Source organism: Arachis ipaensis, chromosome B10 (assembly GCF_000816755.2).
Source record: "Arachis ipaensis cultivar K30076 chromosome B10, Araip1.1, whole genome shotgun sequence".
Taxonomy (NCBI): Eukaryota; Viridiplantae; Streptophyta; class Magnoliopsida; order Fabales; family Fabaceae; genus Arachis; species Arachis ipaensis.
This window is the reverse complement of record NC_029794.2, coordinates 1,145,796-1,146,041: the sequence shown is the minus strand read 5'-3', so window position 1 is coordinate 1,146,041 and position 246 is coordinate 1,145,796.

The window sequence follows — 246 nt, the reverse complement described above, 5'->3', positions numbered from 1 at the left end:
GGGTCTAATAATTATAATGCAGACAATTAGGTTTATTATTGTTACTATAATAAATCGATTTTGTTCTGGTTTATAATAAAAAATAAATTATTAACCGGTTTAATAAGAATGTCCAATAATAACATGACATGTTTAAACGTCTTTAAAAAAAAAAAGACATTTTTAGTGTCTTTATTAAAGTGGTCTCCATTCAATTGTGTTATGAACTATTAGTATGCATGCATCACTAATTTTTAATGTATTCAT